Source organism: Chiloscyllium punctatum, chromosome 7 (assembly GCF_047496795.1).
Source record: "Chiloscyllium punctatum isolate Juve2018m chromosome 7, sChiPun1.3, whole genome shotgun sequence".
NCBI classification, from domain to species: domain Eukaryota; kingdom Metazoa; phylum Chordata; class Chondrichthyes; order Orectolobiformes; family Hemiscylliidae; genus Chiloscyllium; species Chiloscyllium punctatum.
The window spans coordinates 105224639-105245587 of NC_092745.1; the positions used below are offsets into that span (position 1 = coordinate 105224639).

The 20949-nt window shown below is 41.5% G+C and overlaps 1 protein-coding gene across 5 annotated transcripts in view; it reads right to left on the reverse strand.

Moving 5' to 3' along the window:
- st3gal3a (ST3 beta-galactoside alpha-2,3-sialyltransferase 3a) overlaps positions 1 to 20949 on the reverse strand; it is a 503401-nt gene that overhangs the window by 260351 nt on the left and 222101 nt on the right. The gene's annotated exons all lie outside the window — the stretch shown is intronic.

Consider the following 20949-nt stretch of genomic DNA (forward strand, 5'->3'; position numbering starts at 1 on the left):
AATCAACGAACTAAACTGTGCCAACACAGCATATTAAGCCTCTGATAGAAAAATGCTCTCCTCAATAAATTAGGTTTATATAGTGTCTTTGGCATAGTAATACATTCCAATGTGCTTCACAGGAGTGCTCAAACAAATATAGATCCCAAGCCAAATAAAAATACATCAGGATAGGTTTTAATTAGTACTGAAGAGAAATGGGACACCAAGTATAATAAGCCTATCATCTTGAGAAGAAAGACTGGTCGGGTGGTATGACAATAATTGCAACCTTCATTTAACATGAAAAACTGAGTTCTATCATTGAAGTAAGTTTTAGTATTGCCATTCATGAGGTGTTCTTATTTAGATCGTTATGTTCTGTTCTGCAGAGATGCATTGGTCGTTTAGCTTGATAGTTTTAATCAAATACAGAAATAAAATCCCTGTTACTTGGGACCTTTAAGCAGAATTTACAGCTCCATGTAATTAACTGAAAACAGTTATCAGATAAGTGTATGTTTAAGTTTATTTCTAAGTTAATACCAACTGAGTACAACAATAAATGCAACTTCACTCATGCAAACCATGCATGTTTCCGTAAATAGGATACACTGCTCGACGAAAATGTAAACCTCTCCCAACATTTATGTCATTATATTTATTCTAAATAATGTGGTTACAAGCATTGCAAGTTTTTAAAATTGTTTGAATTGTACTTTCACATTGACATTGGGTACTCAGGCCTCTTCTTAATTCAGTATCAAATATTCTTTCTTCTGCCCCTGTTAAAGACACTGTATAAATTCAAGTCATTACTGTTGTTGATAGGAACCCTTTTCAAATTGCTCACTGGCATATTGTTGAGTAGTTGTTTCAGTTTAATGTCATTAATAAGACAGTTAGTATAACCTCTAAAAATTGAGTGTTCCATTTTGACATCACTTGCCAAACTTCTTATACTGTGGTATGCCTGTTCAGATGATCTTTCTCTCCAAGCACTTCTACTCTCATACCTAGTCCCTCTTCCCACCCAACATTACTGACTTTCCCTACCCTAACCCTAATCCCTGAATGCCCCCTGCCCCCCCACCACATTTGTCTTTTTCACCCCTACCTGCCTGGTCTCATCTTATAGCTTGCTTCTTAACACTATTTACACCAATTCTAGTGCATTTTGGATGTATCACTGGTGTTACATCACAACTATTGTTTCATGGTAATATAATGTTGACTGAATCAACTTGGACTGTTGTTGCACGTTTCATACCAGCTAACTCAAGACTGAACTGCCCATCAATAAATTACTGAACCATTTTCTCATCTCGGAAATGGTCCCAAGTATAATAAAAACTAAGAGAGGAAAAATAGGTTTGTTCCAAAGCCGTGTTTAATAGTTAGCACAAAGCTGTCCTGCTCTATCACTGAGCAAATCACTTGGATGTTACAAAGCTATTACATTAGTCCACTGGGCAGAAACAGTGACAATAATAAAAATTAAAAGGCCAGCAATGAAATATGAACATATGCCAAATTTCACTGCTTTTGATTACATTATCCGAGAAGAAATAGATATAGGGAGGACATCACTTTGTGAAACAAACACTTCAGTTCTGAATACACATAATGACATTTTTAGAAGCCATGAAGGTAGAATATACCACCTACACCAAACCAGATGACTGAATAATGTGATGCAGCAAGAATTTGAAAGAAATTATGCAAAGATTTTATTCAAACATGATGCAAACGTGCAAGCACCACAATGATAAAAGTTAAATTCATTATCAGTGCAGAACACATAATTCTGGAGATATTTAAAATGAAAGCAGTCTCTGAGAAAGCTCAAGCATGCCTTGGCCTAATCTATGATTTGTCAGTATGAAAAATAGTGAACATTTCCTGGTGCAGTAACTGACACGCTAGAACTTTCCCACAACAAATGAAACAAGTCATGATTAAAACCTTCACTGGCCTTAATTATCAAAATTCACATGAACAAAGAGGTCTGGACTTTTTTTCAAATGGGAGATCTCTATGGCATTACTCATGACCAATCTCAGACAGGAGCACAGTTTCTGACATTTACCATAACTCTACTTTAACCTGAACACAGCACCAATCTAACAATGAAATTGGCAGAATTCAGAATATTATTGACACAAAGCAACATCTTACCAAAAGTGAAAGATATCACACAAGTTTACTGTAATAATATTTACACAATTCACAAAAGCTGCAAACTGCAACTTTATTTTCCTCCCAAAACTGCTCAATTCATTTTTTTATGCTCTCCCTCCCGTGGTGTATTTGCAATACTTGAAATGAACATAATAAACTTTCCCTTACCAGCTTCTTCCTAAATCTCTCCTCCTCCCGTTATTTCTATTTTCCTCCTTCCCTTACTATTTCCACGACAACTGGGGCTCATGATGAAGCAATAATTCACATACACTGCATTAAAACAAGTTTCCCAATTATTCAATCTTCACTGGTAGTTAATCACCTTGCTCAAGGCCAGAATGACGGCCAACAATCATTCGGAGTCTCTTCATAAAGGTTCCCATCTGGCTTCAATGAAAGTTATCAGCAGCCCACAACAACAGAAAACTGCATTATTCTAAACCAGTGCAGAATTTTCTTGGGTGGTGTACCATCATAACTGGGATGGGATTCACTGTCGCTAGATCTCTACCTTGAATAAACTAGACATGTACTGTATTTGAAATTCTCCAATCCCTTCCTCCGATAATGATTTCTTGTTCATACACAGTGAAGCTAGGAGAATATCACAACTTATCACAATTCCTAATGCTCCTTTGCACAAAGCATCCAAAGACCACATTTATGTAACTGAAGAAGTGGAGCTCCTAGATGTCTTCAGATTACAGTCATGGCCTCGAAGACCTAGAACTGTTCAGCATGCATTTTACTTTTTAAAAATCAATGGTCTTATTAGTTAACTGCAATTCACCAAATATCCTTACACAGCACCTTCCAAACCCACAACCACTTTCATCTAGAATGACAAGGGCAGCAGGTACTTGGGAACACCACCACCTGCAAGTTCCCCTTCAAGCCATTCACCACCCTGACTTGGAAATATACACTACTTCCTTCAGTCACTAGGTCAAAATCCTGGATTGTGGGTCAACCCACAGTAAGTGGACTGCAGCAATTCAAGAAGGCAGCTTACCACCATCTTCATAAGGGCAAATACAGATGGGCTATCAATGCTGGCCAGCCAGCGACACCAAAGTCCCACAAATGAAAAAAAACATTTTAAATGTTTTTACCTGGAAAAATGGTGCACTGAGAACAACCTAGCTCTTAATTCTGAAAAAACCAAGGAACTCATTATTGACTTTCGGCGGGATATTATTCATGTCCCCCCCACACATGAACAGCACAGAGGTGGAACGAATGGAGAGTGTCAAGCTCCTGGGAGTGGCCATCTACAACAAGCTTTCTTCATGTGGACGCACTGGTAACAAAGGCCCAATGTCTCTTCTTCCTCACACAGCTGAGGAAATTTGGCATGATGGCAATTATCCTTGCCAATTTTTATATGTGCGCCATTGAGAGCATTCTTCTGGATGTTTCACTACCTGGTATGACAACTGTACCATTCAAATCGGAGACGGTCAGAGAGAATGGTGAACGCAGCCTGGACAATCACAAAGGCCAACCTCCCATCTACAGAATCCATCTAGCAGGTCCGCTGTCAAGGAAAGGCCACCAGCATTCTCAAAGATCCATCCCACCCTGTCAATGTTTTTCTACAAACTCTACCATTGGGGAGAAGGGACAGAAGCCTGAACACATGTACCAGCCGGTTTCGCAACAGTTTCCACCCTACTGTTGTTAGAATACTGAATGGACTCACAAACGCTTAACATTTGCCTGTACCTGTGTTTTGGTTTTTGTCGCTGTTACCTACTAGTTACTTATCTATGCTACTTAACTCTGTCATCTATCTGCTTTGCTCACAGGACGAAGCTTTTCACTGTGCCTCTGTACATGTGCCAATAAATTCAATTCAATTCATGAGGCTCACTAGGGGCATTTCTTCGTACTGATATAACTTTCTCTCACCATCACCACCTCCAAAATCCAACCCTGTCACCAACCACTCTAAAAAGGGCTCACCATCATTATTCCAAATAGACTATTTCACTGAAACCCAAAAGGAAGCAGATTTCACCCAAAATTCCTGATCTCTTATCCACCCCACGCATTCTTAGTTCTTCTTAGCTATTTTCCTGCAGCAAAGCTTCAGGTTCCAGATAGTTTTTCTGCTGCTTAACAAGACAGTGAAACACAGAGGGAAAGTTCAGGACTTACAGAATTCAATGCGAGCAAATGCCAATCACAAACTGCCAACAAACCAGTTTCTAGTGATTTAAACAGCAGAAATAGATCTCATTTGTAAATCTGTTGTCCTACATTCTACCCTCCACAAACTTGATGGATATAAGCCATTGCCATGTTCTGAAGAAGGGTCATAGACCCATAACATGAACTCTGCTTTCTCTCCACAGATCTGTCAGACCTGCTGAGTTTTTCTAGCAATTTCTGTTTTTGTAGGCTGTTGCCACCAGCTGAGCCTGAATGAAATCATGTAATCAAATGTCTCCAGTTTTATTTTGACTGTTATTAATTTCCAAACCCCATTCATATATCACTCAGGTGCACAGTGACATACATCAGCATGCTCAATATGTTCATGAACTGCTTCAGTATCTGAAGAATCACAAAAGAAGCCAGACTTTGTGTTTTTTTAGTAATTCACTAGTCGGACATGGGCATCGCTGGCTGGCCAATGTTTATTGCCCATCCCTAGTTACTCTTGTGAAGGTGGTGATGAAATGGGTTTTTGAACAACTGTAATAATGCGCTATAATAGATGCACAATGCCTTACGGAAGGAAATCCAGTGTTTTAACTCAGCAACAATGAAGGAACAGCAATATATTTCCAAATCAGGATGGTGGTGGTGCTCTGATGTATCTGCTGTCCTTGTCTTTCTAGATGGAAGTGATTGTGGGTTTGGTAGGAGTTGTGTAAGGTTCTTTGGTGACTTCATGCAGTGCATCTTCAACATATTACACACTGCTGCTACAGAGCATCGGCAGTGGATGCTTGAGGATGTAGTGCCAATAGGACATTGAAGAAGGTGCTCAGTATGCTTGCTTTTGTTGGTCAGTACATTGAGTATAGGAGTTGGAAGGCCATGGTGCGGCTGTAGAGGACATTGGTTTGGCCACTTTTGGAATACTGCATTCAGTTCTAGGCTCCCTGCTATAGGAGAGATGTTGTGAACCTTGAAAGGGTTCAGAAAAGACTTACAAGGATGTTGCCAGGGTTGAAGGGTTTGAGCTACAGGGGGAGGCTGAACAGACTGGGACTGTTTTTCCTGGAGCCTCAGAGGCTGAAGGGTGACCCTATAGAAGTTTATAAAATGATGAGGGGCATGGATAGAGTAAATAAACAAGTTATTTTCCCTGGTGTGAGGGAGTCCAAACTAGAGGGCATAGGTTTAAGGTGAGAGGGGAAAGATTTAAAAGGCATCTCAAGTGTAACTCTTTCACACACCAGGTGATGTGTGTATGGAATGAGCTGCCAGAGGAAGTGGTGGAGGCTGGTACAATTATAAGATTTAAAAGCATCTGAATGGGTAAATGAATAGGAAGGGTTCCGAGGGATATGGGCCAAATGCTGGCAAATGGGACAAGATTAATTTAGGATATCTGGTCAGTATGGACCGAGTTGGACCGAAGCATCTGTTTCTGTGTTATATTTCTCAGTGACTTTAAGCAGGCTGTTTTGTCCTGGATGGTGTACAGGTTCTTGAGTGCTGTTAGAGCTGGGCTCATCCAGAAAAGTGGGAAGTATTCCATCACGCTCCAGATTTGTGCTTTGCAGATGATAGACAGGGGAAAGATTTGTTGCAATATTCCTAGCCTCTCACTTGCTTTAGAATCATGGTATTTATATGATGAGTCAAATTGAGTTCCAGTTAACAGTAACCCACAGAATAGTGATAGTGGGGTATGCAGTGATAGTAACATCATTGAATGTCAAGGACATATTATCATAAACAAACTGATCAGGTGATCAAGAGCTTCTTTCCCCCCCAAGCCCCAGCCTCCTCCCTCTTCCATTTATGTCTCAGCCTGCTTGGTCCATAAGCCTCATCTCTGATGACAGGGTTATGCCTGAAATGTTGATTCCCCTGCTCCTCGGATGCTGCCTGACCAGCTGTGCTTTTCCAGCACCACACTCTTCAACACTAAAATCCCTCAACCAGAATGCATTCTGTACCCTTGCTATCCTCAGTGCTTGCTCCAAATGGTGTTCAACAGGGAGAAGAACAAATTCATCAGTTGAGAGGGTGTAGTAGATGGGAATCAGTGGAAGATTCCTACCATTTTGATCCAATGTCTTGAGAGTTCAGTGGTCCAAAGTCAATTTTGCCATCTCCTGGACAACTCATTGCCAAATATATACTCCTGTGCCATTATCTCTTGTGGGTCTGTCTTCCTGGTGGAGTAGGAAATACCCAGGAAAGGTAATGTCTGGCATATTATCATACTAACAGAAACATACCTTACAGATAATGTCAGGCTCTTGCTTAACTAGTCTGTAGGATAATTGGCCCAATCCTCCAGATTGCTAAGGAGTACTTTGCAGTGTTGACAAGGTTATGTTTGCCATTGCCATTTTCAAAGAATAGGGCAATGTTGGTGGTTTGTCTGGTTTCATTCCTTTGTTTAGACCTTGTGGTGATTTGACACAACTGAATGGCTCTTCATGGACAGATGCAAAGGGAAGGTATGTTACATGAGAATATGGGTAGAGAGTGATGCAAAAATGTGATCAGAAATGGTGTTACGTATGACTGCTATGATGGCAAGATCACATGAAGTGGTAAGGTTGCCATGAATGTATATTTCTATCTCCGAACGTACTGAAAGCTACATAATTGTGACATAGCACGAGAACATTACTTCTTTAGAGGATCCTGATACCTATTGTTAATAAATGCATTTTTCAATCTGCAACACAACTTCTATTCCTCCATCACTCCTCATACCCATTTCCCTTTACCCAGCACTTTCTTATACAAACACATCACCCAAGACCGCAAAATACTTCTGCAAAGTGAAACAGTGATTTACTTGCACTTTTCCAACTTATTCACTGTATTTGCTGATCATTATTCCACAGTGTTGGAAAGATTCAGTGTGGTTTGGATGAGGTCTTTGTTGAACATCATATTACTTGCTAGTTAATACACTTCCCATTCTTACTCTGACCACCTATCTTTGGTTTCTATATTGCTTAAATGCAATCTTTAGGAACAGCACCTCATTATGCATAAAATATAGTAGCAGAACTTATTTGGCCCATCAAGTCTACTCCACTATTTGATCATAGCAGATATGTTTCTCAGACCCATTCTTCTGCCACCACTCCGTAACCCTTGATCTCCTCACTAATCAAGAACCTATGTACCTGTTTTAAATATACTGAATGGCTTGGCTTCCACTTGACTTCTGTGACAATGCATTCCACAGAATTACCACGCTCTGGCTGAAAATGTTTCTCCTCATCTCAGTTCTAAGGTATCATTCCTTCACTCTGAGGCTGTACCCTCGAGTCCAAATCTCTCTTATCAGTGGAAACATCTTCTCCATGCCCAATCTAGCCAGGCCTCTCAGCATTCTGTAGGTTTCAATCAGATCCTCCTATATCCTTCTAAACTCCATCGAGTATAAACTAAGTGTCCTCAACCACTCCTATGGCAAATCTTTTATCTCTGAGATCATTTTCCTAAATCTCCTCTGGACACTCTCCAAAGCCAGCACATTCTTCCTTCCATTTAGTTTCAAGGTTTTCCAAGTTCAAGGTTGAGTTACAACTTTACGATGTAATGACTATTCCCATGTCCTCAGATACTGTTAATCACATTTGCTGTTATCCTTTTGCATCTCTTTAGTCCCAGGACATTTTTCTTTATTTAGCAATTATCATCTTCTCTTGCCTTGTAATATCATCCCTGGTCATGTAAATCACTCCAGCCGGCAGGACCAGAGAACCTCCCGTGTATTAGGTCTTCACCCCCACCTTCTTGACTTTGCACTGCTTATATCTATAACATTTCTGATTTCTTCTTATTTTGATAAAGGGTTAACAACGTAAAACATGAACACAATTTCTTTCTCCACAGATAATGCTCAGTTTCACTCGGAGCTTCTTCTTTTGCATAATAAATGGATATTTGGCATCTTGCTGCAATCTTTATATATCATTACTTTTAGCAACAGTTTGATTCTTATCTTCGACAGTGACCTGTCAGATATCATTTAAGAATGCACTATTTGTTGTTACCATGATTGTTGTCACCATGCTTTGGCAAGTCATCAGTTCATAAATGAAAGAAGCACAATACAGGTAGAAGATCCTTTATTCAAATATCCAAAAACCGAAAAACTCTGAAACTCTGAAGGTTTTTTGTGAAGGTTGTTTGACAAGCAGACAGTTAACCCAAGTCAACACCCACTCAATGCATGTCACTCAAATCTGACATGGGGGTGTGGCCAAGCACGTTCTTACTTAGAAGTCTGCTTCTCCGTTAAGACTTTTTAAAATTTCACCATTAAACTGTCACTTATTCTGAAAACCGAAAAATTCTGAATTCTGAAAAACAGCTGGTCCCGAGCATTTTGGATAAAGGATCTTCCAATAGGTTTCTTTTACTCATACACAAGATGTGGGCATCACTGGCTGGGTCAGCATTCATTGACGATCCCTAATGTTAACCAGAAGGCAGTTAACCACATTACTGTGGGTCTGGGGTCACATGCAGACCAGACCAAATGGTTCAGTCAGTAGTTAGGAAGGCAAATGCATTGATAGCCTTTATTTTGAGAAGACTTGAATATAAAAGCAGGGATGTACTCCTGAGCCTCTATAAGGTTCTGGTCAGACCACATTTGGAGTATTGTGCATAGTTTTGTGCCCCAATCTTAAGAAAGATGTACTGGCCCTGGAGTATGTTCAGACGAGGTTCACGAGAATGGTCCCAGGAATGAAAAGCTTAACATATCAGGAACATTAGAGGATTCTGGGTTTATATTCAATGGAATTTAGAAGGATTTGGGGGGTTCTAAGTGAAACATATAGAATACTGAATGGCCGGGACAGAGTAGATGTTGGGAAGATGTTTCCATTGGTAGGAGAGACAAGGACCTGAGGGCATACCCTTAGAGTAAAGGGGAGACCTTTTAGAATGGAGATAAGGAAAAACTTTTTCAGCCAGAGAATGGTGAATATTTGGAGTTCATTGCCAGGCCATGAAGTATATTTAAGACCGAGAGATAGGTTCTTGAGTATCGAGGGGATCAAGGGTTACGGGGAAAAAGCAGGAGAATGGGGTTGAGAAACTTATCAGCCATGATTGAATGGCGGAGTAGACTGGATAGGTTGAATGGTCTAAATTCGGCTCCTGTGTCTTATGGTTTAGGATGACAGTTTCCCTTCCCTTGAGAAGCAATAGTGAACCAGAGGGTTTTTGTCCCCAACAATCAACAATGATTTCATAGTAATCATTAGACTCGTAACTTCATATTTATTTCATTGAGTTCAAATCCCACCAGCTGCCAAGTGATTATTCAAAGCTGAAAAGGTGTTGCTGGAAAAGTGCAGCAGGTCAGGCAGCATCCAAGGAACAGGAGAATCGACGTTTCAGGCATAAGCCCTTCTTCAGGAATGAGGAAAGTGTGTCCAGCAGGCTAAGATAAAAGGTAGGGAGAAGGGACTTGGGGGAGGGGCGTTGGGAATGCGATAGGTGAGGGTGATAGGCCGGAGTGGGGTGGGGGCAGAGAGGTCAGGAAGAAGATTGCAGGTTAGGAAGGCATTGCTGAATTCGAGGGATTTGACTGAGACAAGGTGGGGGGAGGGGAAATGAGGAAACTGGAGAAATCTGAATTCATCCCTTGTGGTTGGAGGGTTCCTAGGCGGAAGATGAGGCGCTCTTCCTCCAACCATCGTGTTGCTATGGTCTGGTGATGGAGGAGTCCAAGGACCTGCATGTCCTTGGTGGAGTGGGAGGGGGAGTTGAAGTGTTGAGCTACGGGGTGGTTGGGTTGGTTGGTCCAGGTGTCCCAGAGGTGTTCTCTGAAACGTTCCGGACCAACCAACCCAACCACCCCGTAGCTCAACACTTCAACTCCCCCTCCCACTCCACCAAGGACATGCAGGTCCTTGGACTCCTCCATCGCCAGACCATAGCAACACGACGGTTGGAGGAAGAGCGCCTCATCTTCCGCCTAGGAACCCTCCAACCACAAGGGATGAACTCAGATTTCTCCAGTTTCCTTATTTCTCCTCCCCCCACCTTGTCTCAGTCAAATCCCTCGAACTCAGCACCGCCTTCCTAACCTGCAATCTTCTTCCTGACCTCTCCGCCCCCACCCCACTCCGGCCTATCACCCTCATCTTGACCTCCTTCCACCTATCGCATTTCCAACGCCCCCTCCCCCAAGTCCCTCCTCCCTACCTTTTATCTTAGCCTGCTGGACACACTTTCCTCATTGCTGAAGAAGGCTTATCCCCGAAACGTCCATTCTCCTGTTCCTTGGATGCTGCCTGACCTGCTGCGCTTTTCCAGCAACACATTTTCAGCTTGATCTCCAGCATCTGCAGTCCTCACTTTCTCTTCAAGTGATTATTCAAACCCATTATGTTCGCCAGGTCTCCAGATTAATAGCCTAGCGATAATACCACCAGGCTATCACCTCCCCTAATAAAGTAAAGAAATTGAGGTGTAGTCAATTACATGACTGCTGACAAATGCTGAGAACAGCAACTCAATATCTTATTTGAAAAGACAACACAATACAAACTATCTCTTATTCATCAAACTAATACCCTACCTAGATGGCAAGTATTTTTTTTTCAAAGAGGGGAGATCGAGTGTGGGCCTGTATTCTTTGAACTGGACAAGGAAGATAAATAATCTAATTGTAACTTACAATTCTTTTAAAGGGGTAATCAGGGTTGATGCAGAAAAAAACATTTCCCCATAGTTGGGTGGTTTAGATTCAAGATACATAGTTTCTGAATGAGGTGTTAGAAATGAGATCAAGAGAGATTTCTTCTTTCAGCAGATAGTGTATCTTTAGAATTCTATGTCCTTGAGAGACATGGAATTTCATCCACTGATTATGTTCAAGATAGAAATTGATAAATATGAACAAAATCAAGGGATATGGGGATAATGTGAGAAAATAGCATTGAAGTAAATGATCAGCCGTGAACCATAAAGGCAGAGGAACCTAAAGCAGCTGTCTGGACTTTTTCACTTCTACTCCTGTGTTTTATTTTAAATTTGTTCATGGGATGTGGAATTTGCTGCCTTCTTGAACTGCTGAAGTCCATTTGCAGTAATTACCCCCACATTGCTTTTAAGGAGGGGTTTCTGGGATTTTCACCCAGCAACAATGAAGGAAATGGCATTATATTTCCAAGTCAGGATGGTGGGTGTCTTGGAGGGGAATCAACAAGTAGTAGTGTTTCTATGTGTCTGCTGCCTATGTCTTTCTAATGGCAGCGTTCATGTAAAAGATGATTAGCAGCCAGCTAAAAAGATGCTGTTTATGCTTCATAAATTTCTGCAGTGCATCTTTTGGTGTCATTTATATTTCTCAATATCCCAAAGTGTGGGAGAGACAGAATCCATTTTGTAAAATTGAACTGGGTAAACATTTGAAACAAAAACAACTTGCAAGGCTATGGGAAATGGCAAAAAAGAACAAGTTAAGTCGCTCCTTCAAAGACAGGCCATCATAATGACAGAGCAAATGACCTTCTTTTGTACCCTAACTATCCTGTGATTCCAATTCTTTCTAAAATCAGAAGTGCTATAAAATACAAGCTTCAAATACTCTGCATGAAATACCAGTCATATATTTTGATGGCACCTCAAGAAATCACTTCTAATTTAATAGTTAACAAAATAAAAATACAAACCAAAACAAAATGTAAAAAAAACAAATGAACCTCAAGAATGTTTTACACGAATGTTCATTCAGTGATAGCACCTTTATCTCTCAGCCATAAACCTCAAACTGAAGACTTGAGTACATAATTTCAGCTCTTCCATCAGTACAAATTGTGGCATTGCTATCTTTCAGCTGAGACTTTAAACCAAAGTGCAATATATTCTCTTTGGCAATGTTCAAAGAACAGCTCGGGAGTTATCCTGGCCAATATATATGCCTTAATCAACACCACTGCCACAGTAGTGTTAAGAAGGTACTTCCATTGTTGTTTATTTTTGGTTGCATTTTAAGACCAACACCACCAGAACGGTGGAGAACTGTGCACGTATACCAAACTACAGTGTTTAGGGAGGAAATTCTTTCTTCCTGAATTACAGTGCAAAACACAAAATTCTAAGAACTGTTGGCACAAACTAATTGTTCATGTGAAACAGGACAGCCACTTCTGCTTTCAGATAATGCTGGACTTGCTTCCAATCCACATTGACGGACAGCAGTTTGGGCTGAAGAGAAGGCATGCAGCATGTGGTAAAAATTCAAGAAACACAATGAAAATGTCAAGACACTGAATGAGCTCAATACAGTCAAAATATTTATTAAAGACAGTAGTATGTTACCTTCCTCCAATACTGCTGGTGAGGGGAAGATGGTTTATAACAGTCACCAATGAAAAGTGCAGTTTGTTGCTTCTACACCAGTGGAAAGTTCTCAATTTAAGTCAAGAGAGGAGACAGAATGGGAAGAAACTGTTATTGAAAATCATTGATGCTTTCTATCCCCAAAGCAGCAGTGAATATTCCTGATTTAGTTTCAGTTTCATCTTTGTTGTTAAACCTCCTGTTCTGAGCACATATCAAAGACATCAATGTCATTGTGGTGGCAGGAGATACTCAATTCTTTTGAAGGAGAAGCAATACCAGGCCTTTTCTTTGGTTTAGAAAGGTCACTAGAGGTATATTGTGGAACTTTTTTTTTAAAAAAGATACCTACTAGAAGTAACAAGACTTCAGCTGAATGCTTGGACTGACTTGAAGTCATATGACTGAGTTTATGGCTGTCAGAAATTTGGCTATTTGATATTGTTTAAAGTTCAGTTAGAGTAGCCTGAGAGAGATATAATCATCATATCAGCCTTTAATATCTTTATGAGAAACCCATTCAAGTGATTGCTAAAAAGCTGAAATGGCTGGTCTTCCCAAAAAGCTTCAAATAAACTTCCTCTTGATGCCTTCAATAATCTGCATTTGAAAACATCCCAGAGTAACAATTGCATGTCTGATGATTACCATTTGTACAAGGATACCATTTGAAAGCGATCCTATCCTTTTGCTCTTTGAGATTCAACAATTATTTTGGCTAAGTATATTTATCCAAAGCTGATCACTGCAGGGAAGTTAACTTATTTTTTCTTTAACTTGCGTACATGCGTGATGCAAGTTGGGGTTAGTTAGAAAGCTTTCATATTTCAAACTGTGTTAGTAAAGCTTTGCATCTTTGCTGAATAAATCTGGTTATAATTAATAAACAAGAAAGTAATTTAGGAAACCTGGTTGATGGATCTTTTGATTCGGAACTTAACACAGATAAAATATATAATTGGTCATATTGGTAACAGTGAAAAAAAATTAAATATGTGACCAGTGGAGTGATGGGACGAGAAATAGAAAGTACACTCCTCCAACATCAGTAATAATGCCAGTCATCGATCTCTTTGTTATTTGTAAGATTTTGCTGTAATACAAGTTGTCTGTCAACCTTGCCTACATTACAGAAGATTGACAGGGGCATTGGAAATCCTGAAAAGTGCTTTACAGATGCAAGTTCACACATATCTTTCTTTCCAATTTACATAGAAAGAAGAGAATTGACTTGTCTGCTATTACTATGCTTTCACTGGGAGAAATTTCCTTGGGGTTCAGGCACCTATTTTTCAATGCCATGCAGGCAACTTAATGTTATAATCTACAGCTCCCAATTTTGATGAATCATAAAACTAGAGAGGGATACAGAAATAAATCATCCAGTGAGCTAAAAAAATGAAAGCAAAGACTCTTTCAAATTCTCCAGACATCATATGTCACCATTATTCAGTCTGGACGACGGGAGTGGATAATCTGAGGTTGTTATCTAACTTTTAAAATACTGTATGCGGTTGATGATTTTGCCATTGTGATTTATTAGCATACACTTTTGCTGAGAATACTTTCCATTCCCACAGAAACCTTTACAGCAATTCAACTCGAGTTTTAAAAATGTCAACATTTGTAGGGTACAGAAGGATGACTAAAGAGCCTTCCTTAAATGTTACTGAAAAATAGAATTATGCTAATCAATAGTCTCATAATTCAACTTCAAGAATAAAACTATCCACAGTTATAACAGTTGCTGAGAAATAAGAAAGATTAAGAGCTAAATTGATCCAAATTTTGCCAACTGTACCATTGGGTCAAACAATTCAAAACACAAAAACAAAGGTGAACTTTATTATTAGGGAGCCTTATTTTTCATTGGATGTAGCTCCTGAGGGAATATCATGACAGGGATGGAAATCGATTTGAAAAAGGGTGCTTATTCTGGGGCTGATTCTGAAAAAAATCACATCTCTTACACATTGCAGTTGAAACTTAATGGTCAGAGCTTCAATACAATTTCTGTTAAAGAAATTGTTTTATCTTTGAAAAGTTCAGTATGAAGTAGTTACTAACAAATTTATTATTTAAATTCTACAATTCTTCACCACCATATCCAGCAAACACTCCAAATCAATCATCTTTTGTGATCTAATTGTACCCTGTATTTATTCGGGTGCCATGAGATTGCATTCATGGAATATTTTTGGATCTTATTGCTACTATTTTAGTTAATGCCAAGAGATGAACAGGAGAAGCTCAATCTCTCTTTTTCTTCCTGAAGAGTTACCTACCAGACAAGTTAAAACATAGGAACTACAAAACAAACTCGATGGGGTGATGCACTAAGACATTGCTCAATACTGAAAACATTCTACATACAAATGAAACAAAAATTATAAGTATACTTTTTTCCAAAAATTTGCATTGAATCAAGTAAAATTATTTTTATAATGTCAAGATTATTTAAGCCTGCTGCAACATATTCGTAAGAATAACAATAGAGATTGAATGTGGCTTTGTCTTAATAGATCTATACGCTGTGTCCTGGTAGAAGGGTACTTGAATCGTTTCACAATATGACAGTTTGGCACAATGCAATTTTCTTAGAGCTTTATAAAATCATGAGGAGCATGGATTGAGTGAATAGCCAAGGTCTTTTTCCCAGGGTAGGGAGAGTCCAAAATTAGAGGGCATAGGTTTAAGGTAAAAGGGGAAAGATTTAAAAGGGATCGAAAGGGCAATTTTATCACTCAGAGAGTGGTGCATGTATGGAACAAACTGCCAGTGGAAGAGGTGGAGGTGAGTACAATTATGGCATTTAAAAGGCATCTGGATGGGTACATGAAGAGGAATGGTTTAGAGGGAGTGAAAACAAAAAATGCTGAAAATCACAGCGAGTCAGGCAGCATCCATGCAGAGACATGTTGAATCTGGATAACTCGCCATAAGAGGTGACTTCAAGAGGGGAGGGTGCAGTATTTATGCAATAATGGGGTGGTGGAATGATGGGGGAGAGAGGCTGCTAATAGTGCAGATTAAGTGATTGGAATGAGAGAATGGCAAAACAATGGTGTGTCTTAACTGCCAAGCTGGAAAGAATAGATTGGCGTGTCCTCTCTCCACTCCCCCGACTATATAAAAAAAAGTCAAAGCAAACAAACAGACGCGTTAGAAAATGAATATGGGAGCAAGGAAGTGGCAGATGAGTGAAACAGAAACTTTGGAATATTCTTTACAGTGGAAGATACCTCAAACATCCCATTAATACTAAATATGGAAGGAATTAAGGAATTAAGTGCCAACACTTGTTTGTCAAATACTCCTTCTCTAACGCAGCTAAAGGCAGATAAGTAATTAGGAAGGCTATGAGAATGCTTGGCCTTATCTCAAGGGGGTTGGAATACAAGAGTAGGGAAGACTTACTGCACTGTACAAGGCACTGGTGAGACACATCCAGAGTACTGTAAGCAGCTTTGGTCTCCTGATTTAAGGAAGGATATTTCATTGCAGAAAGTCCGCAGAAGATTCACTAGGATGATCCCTGGTTTTTCCACTGTCAAAACCCGGAAGCTGGTGTCGCGCTAGCTTACCTGGGAAGGTTTTTTTTCTCTATAAAAGCGCGCAGCTCCAAGCCTTCGGCCTCACTCTCTCGGCGGAGCAGGTAACGGCTGTCTGATGGTGTTTAGTTTAAGTTGCGGTATAGTCCAGTTATTTTTTTTTTAAACGGTTAAAATTTAAAGTTTTTTTTAAACGCCTAGCAGACCCAGAAGCTGGTGTCGCGCTAGCTTACCTGGGAAGGTTTTTTTTTCCTCTATAAAAGTGCGCAGGCGAGGAACCCGAGGCACGACAGGGGTAGAGCCTCCCACCCGCCCTCCTCCTCTAACCTAATAATAAGACCCGTTGTGGTAAGCAGGTAAGTGCTGCATTTTGCTTGTTTGTTTCTTTAGATCCAGTTCTCTTTTCAAAGTTTACCTTTTAGATGGATGGCAGCGAAGGCAGTGCAATGTTCCTCTTGCAAGATTTTTGAGGTGAGGGAAGCCATTAGCGTCCCTGCTGATTACACTTGCGAGAAGTGCACCCATCTCCAGATCCTCCAAGACCGTGTTAGAGAACTGGAGCTGGAGTTGGATGAACTACGGATCATTCGGGAGGCAGAGGTGGTCATAGATCAGAGCTTTAGGGAAGTAGTTACTCCGAAAGTTATAGACAGATGAGTGACAGTGAGGGGGATTGGGAGGAAGCAGCCAGTGCAGGGACCCCCTGCGGTCGTTCCCCTCAATAACAAGTATACCGTTTTGGATACTTGTGGGGGGACGACTTACCAGGGGTAAGCAACAAGGTTCAGGCCTCTGGCACGGAGCCTGTCCCCGTTGCTCAGAATGGAAGGGTGGAGAAAGGTAGAGCGATAGTTATTGGGGACTCAATAGTGAGGGGCACAGATAGGCGGTTTTGCGGGGGCGACAGAGACTCACGTTTGGTATGTTGCCTCCCAGGTGCAAGGGTACGTGATGTCTCTGATCGTGTTTTCTGGGTCCTTAAGGGGGAGGGGGAGCAGCCCCAGGTCGTGGTCCACGTTGGCACCAACGACATAGGTAGGAAGAGGGGTGAGGATGTTAGGCACGCTTTCAGGGAGCTAGGTTGGAAGCTCAGAGCTAGAACGAACAGAGTTGTTGTCTCTGGTCTGTTACCCGTGCCACGTGATAGAGAGTCAAGGAATAGGGAGAGAGAACAGTTAAATGCATGGCTACAGGGATGGTGGAGGAGGGAGGGATTCGGTATCTGGATAACTGGGGTTCTTTCTGGGGAAGGTGGGACCTCTATAAACAGGATTGTCTCCACCTGAACCTGAGGGGCACCAGCATCCTTGGGGGGAGGTTTGCTAGTGCTCTTCTGGGGGGGTTTAAACTAACTCTGCAGGGGCATGGGAACCTGGACTGTAGCTTTAGGGTACAGGACCTTGAGTGTAGGGAGGTTAGGAACAAGGCATTGATCTCGAAGGAGGGTGCCGGTAAACAGGAAGGTGGCTTGAAGTGTGTATACTTCAATGCCAGAAGTATAAGAAATAAGGTAGGTGAACTTGCAGCGTGGGTTGGTACCTGGGACTTCGATGTTGTGGCCATTACAGAGACGTGGGTAGAACAGGGACAGGAATGGCTATTGCAGGTTCCAGGGTTTAAATGTTTTAGTAGGGTCAGAAGTGGGGGTAAAAGAGGGGGAGGTGTGGCATTGCTTGGCAAGGATAGTATTCAGCGGTGGAAAGGACGATGGAGGAAGACTTGCCATCTGAGGTAGTTTGGGCTGAGGTTAGAAATAGGAAAGGTGAGGTCACCCTGTTAGGAGTTTTCTACAGGCCTCCTAATACTCCGAGAGACGTAGAGGAAAGTATTGCAAGGATGATTCAGGAGAAGAGTGAAAGTAGTAGGGTGATTGTTATGGGGGACTTTAACTTCCCAGATATTGACTGGGAAAGCTACAGCTCGAGTTTGTTAAATGGGTCGGTGTTTGTCCAATGTGTGCAGGAGGGTTTCCTGACACAATATGTAGACAGGCCAACAAGAGGTGAGGCCATAGTGGATTTGGTTCTAGGTAATGAACCAGGCCAGGTGTTAGACTTGGAGGTAGGTGAGCACTTTGGGGACAGTGACCACAACTCGGTGACTTTTACTCTAGTGATGGAGAGGGATAAGTGTGCACTGCAGGGCAGGAGTTATAGCTGGGGGCAGGGAAATTATGATGCGGTGAGGCATGACTTAGGATGTGTGGATTGGAAAAATAGGCTTAAAGGGAAGGACACAAATGATATGTGGAGCTTGTTCAAGGAGCAGCTATTGGGCGTCCTTGATAAGTATGTACCAGTCAGGAAGGGAGGAAAGGGTCTTATGAGGGAGCCGTGGTTTAATAAGGAATTGGAATCACTTGTTAAAGGGAAGAGGGCGGCCTATGTAAAGATGAGGCGTGAAGGTTCAGTTGGGGCGATTGAGAGTTATAAGGTCGCCAGGAAGGATCTGAAGAGAGAGCTATGAGCAGCGAGAAGGGGACATGAAAAGTCCTTGGTTGGTAGGATTAGGGAAAATCCAAAGGCTTTCTATAGGTATGTCAGGAATAAAAGAATGACTAGGGTAGGAATAGGTCCAGTCAAGGATAGTAGTGGGAAGTTGCGTGTGGAGGCTGAAGAGATTGGGGAGACACTGAACGAATACTTTTCGTCAGTATTCACTCAGGAACAGGACATTGTTGCCGATGTGAATACTGAGTCACAATTAAGTAGAATGGATGGCTTTGAGGTATGCAGGGAAGAGGTGTTGGAAATTCTGGAAAGGGTGAAAATAGATAAGTCCCCTGAGCCTGATGGCATTTATCCTAGGATTCTCTGGGAAGCAAGGGAGGAGATTGCAGAGCCATTGGCCTTGATTTTTAGGTCCTCGTTTTCTACAGGAATAGTGCCAGAAGACTGGAAGCTAGCAAATGTGGTTCCCTTGTTCAAGAAGGGGAGTAGGGATAACCCTAGTAACTATAGGCCGGTGAGTCTCACTTCTGTTGTGGGCAAAGTCTTAGAGAGAATTGTAAGGGATAGGATTTATGAACATCTGGATAGGAATAATGTGATCAAGGATAGTCAGCATGGTTTTGTGAAGGGCAGGTCGTGCCTCACAAACCTTATTGAATTCTTTGAGAAGGTGACTAAGGAGGTGGACAAGGGTAAAGCGGTAGATGTGGTGTATATGGATTTTAGTAAGGCGTTTGATAAGGTTCCCCATGGTAGGCTACTGCAAAAATACGGAGGTATGGCATTGAGGGTGAGTTGGAGGTTTGGATTAGGAATTGGCTGGCTGGAAGAAGACAGAGGGTAGTAGTTGATGGTAAAGGTTCATCTTGGAGTGCAGTTACTAGCGGTGTTCCGCAAGGATCTGTTTTGGGACCATTGCTGTTTGTCATTTTTATAAATGACCTGGAGGAGGGGCTTGAAGGCTGGGTGAGCAAGTTTGCGGATGATACGAAAGTCGGGGGAGTGGTGGACAGCGAAGAAGGATGTGGCAGGTTACAACGGGATATAGATAAGTTGCAGAGCTGGGCAGAAGGGTGGCAAATGGAGCTCAATGTAGCTAAGTGTGAAGTCATTCACTTTGGTAGGAGTAACAAGAAGATGGATTACTGGGCTAATGGTAGGCTACTTGGTAGTGTGGATGAGCAGAGGGATCTTGGTGTCCATGTACACAGATCTCTGAAAGTTGCCACCCAGGTAAATAGTGCTGTGAAGAAGGCATATGGCGTACTGGGCTTTATTGGTAGAGGAATTGAGGTCCAGAGTCCTGAGGTCATGTTGCAGTTGTATAAGACTCTGGTGCGGCCTTATCTGGAGTATTGTGTACAGTTTTGGTCGCCATACTATAGGAAGGATGTGGAGGCACTGGAACGGGTGCAGAGGAGGTTTACCAGGATGTTGCCTGGCATGGTAGGAAGATCGTATGAGGAGAGGCTGAGGCACTTGGGGCTGTTCTCATTGGAGAAAAGAAGGTTTAGGGGCGATTTGATAAAGGTGTACAAGATGATTAGGGGTTTAGATAGGGTTGACAATGAGAACCTTTTTCCGCGTATGGAGTCAGCTGTTACTAGGGGACACAGCTTTAAATTAAGGGGAGGTTGGTATAGGACAGATGTTAGGGGTAGATTCTTTACTCAGCAGGTTGAGTGTTCATGGAATGCCCTGCCAGTATCAGTGGTGGACTCTCTATGGTCATTCAAGCGGGCATTGGATAAGAATATGGAGGTTATTGGGCTAGTGTAGGTTAGGTAGGCTTCGGTCAGCGCAACATCGAGGGCCGAAGGGCCTGTACTGCGCTGTATATTTCTACGTTCTATGTTCTACTTTCACTGTGCTTCGGTACATGTGACAATAAATTCAATTCATTTCAATTAAATTCAGTATGGAGGGATTGCCTTATGAATAAAGGTTAAACAGGGGTTCCAGATCCAAGACTCTCAGAGGTCAGTAAACTGTGATGAAAACCAAAAAGGAATGGCTCCTTCAATGTAAACTGTAGACCAAATTGAGAGTTCAAGCCTGCACTGTGGTAAAAACATTGGTGTTTCATGTTTTAAAGAAAATGCAAAATTACGATAACTAGCAAATGAAGCTATGGCAACACGCAGAAAACATTTTCAAGCAGCCTGTGTTAAGATTTGGAATGCAATGTCTCGACTCATCGGAATTTAGAAGAATGAGAGGTGATCTCAGTAAAACATACAGGATTCTTAAGGGACATGATTCTT